The sequence below is a fragment of the Otolemur garnettii genome, unplaced genomic scaffold (assembly GCF_000181295.1).
Source record: "Otolemur garnettii isolate 467f Iridium unplaced genomic scaffold, OtoGar3 scaffold00021, whole genome shotgun sequence".
NCBI lineage: Eukaryota > Metazoa > Chordata > Mammalia > Primates > Galagidae > Otolemur > Otolemur garnettii.
In genome coordinates, this window is record NW_003852416.1 from 23,034,172 (window position 1) to 23,035,915 (window position 1,744).

Genomic DNA, 1,744 nt, shown 5'->3' on the forward strand with positions numbered 1-1,744 from the left:
CTCACAGCAACCTCCAACTCCTGGGCTCAAGCGAGTCTCCTGCCTCTGCCTCCCAAGTAGCTGGGACCACTGGCACCCGCCACAATGCCCATCTATTTTGGAATTTTCATACTGTTTTCCATATGACTATACTAATTGACATTTCTACCAGCAGTGTACAAGGGTTCTCTTTTCTCCGTACCCTGGCTTACATTTGTCATTTCTTGTCTTTTTGATAAAAGCTATCCTAACAGGTGTGAAATGGTGCTCTAAAGATTTTTTGTTTGTTTGTTTTTTTGAGATAGTCTCACTATGTTGCCCCCATTGAGTGCTGTGGCATCACAGCTCACAGCAACCTCCAACTTTTGGGCTTAAGTGATTCTCTTGCCTCAGCCTCCCAAGTACCTAGGACTATAGGCACCTGCCACAACACTTGGCTATTTTTTGTTGCAGTTGTCATTGTTGTTTAGTTGGCCCGGGCTGGGTTCGAACCCTCCAGCCTCAGTGTATGTGGCTGACACTGTAACCACTGTGCTATGGGCACCGAGCCAGTGCTTTAAAGTTTTCATCATTCCAATCTTGCACATTTTTTGTAAGGTTTATATCTAGTATATTTTATCATGGTAAAGAAATTGGTGGGGAAAATTTATGTCCTGGCTTTCCCCCCCTATTTATTTTAGAGGTAGAGTCTTGCTCTGTCACTCAGACAGTACAATCATAGCTCCCTGCAGCCTTAAACTTCTGGGCTCAAGTTACCCTCCCAAGTTGCTAGGACTACAGGTGTGCACATCTGCAGATGGGGTCTCAGGCTGGCCCCTCAAATGCTGTATCAGTCACCATGCCCAGCCTTTTTGCTTTTTTTTTTTCCCCACATTAGGATTTCTTAGAATGTGCCTTAGTACAGGCGCTGTACTTATGCATGGTGCTTTTGATATATAAAATTCCAACATTCTGCTGATTCTTGAGCAGTGACACCAAAAAGTTAACAGCTAGGTTGATAATCATATACCAGTTCATCATCTGTTATCGTCACTTGGCCAACGGCCACAACCAGACATAGAATCTTCTTCATCTGGAACTTGATTGTGGACTTCACCTCATTAACCTTGGCCACCATGTTTTTCTTGTGTTAGCCAGCAAGGAAGGAAACTTGGCCTGCCTTATTTAGGCATGGGATGCGTATTCTTGGGATCTGGTTGATAAGAGACTCTGAGTTCAAAAAGGCATCATACTTCTTGACCAGCTTCTTTCTTTTGTTGAGTTTCTTCATCACCTTGATGTGCATGTAGGGGATGTCCGTAGCCTTGGCCTTATCACTGTGCTGCTGAGTCCCCCAGGACCCACAAAAAGAACTTGGGGCAGGGGTTGGACTTAAGCCTGACAGTGCCAGAGGAGCATTTGTCCTACTGAGGGTCACAGTTCTTCAAGCAGATCTGCAGCTGTACCATTTCCAAAACCTTCCAGTGCTTGTGCTCATTTACATGTAAGACTTTACCACCTGCTACAGGGTGTCCTGAGAGATGGTTGCTTGTGGTTTTTTATGCTGCGATAACCAAAAAAGAGCCCTTTTTGCTTTTTTAAGTGTGCTCTTTTTTCCTTATGTCATTTTATAGGCATGTATATACATATATTTATGTAGGTTTTATATACATATGAAGATTTTGTTTTGTATAGACTTTTTTTCATGTGAAGGTTCTTTTTTTATTTTTTTGAGATAGTCTCATTCTCTTGCCCTAGAATATGACATCCTTTTCTTTTTTTTTTT

At 42.5% G+C, this 1,744-nt stretch overlaps 1 protein-coding gene and 1 pseudogene across 1 annotated transcript in view; one reads left to right on the forward strand and one right to left on the reverse strand.

Annotated features, from left to right (window-relative positions):
• Positions 1-1,744, forward strand: part of MMS19 (MMS19 homolog, cytosolic iron-sulfur assembly component) — a 49,319-nt gene that overhangs the window by 20,462 nt on the left and 27,113 nt on the right. The window lies entirely within an intron of this gene.
• The window catches only part of LOC105886733, a 2,892-nt pseudogene continuing 2,000 nt past the window's right edge, over positions 853-1,744 (reverse strand).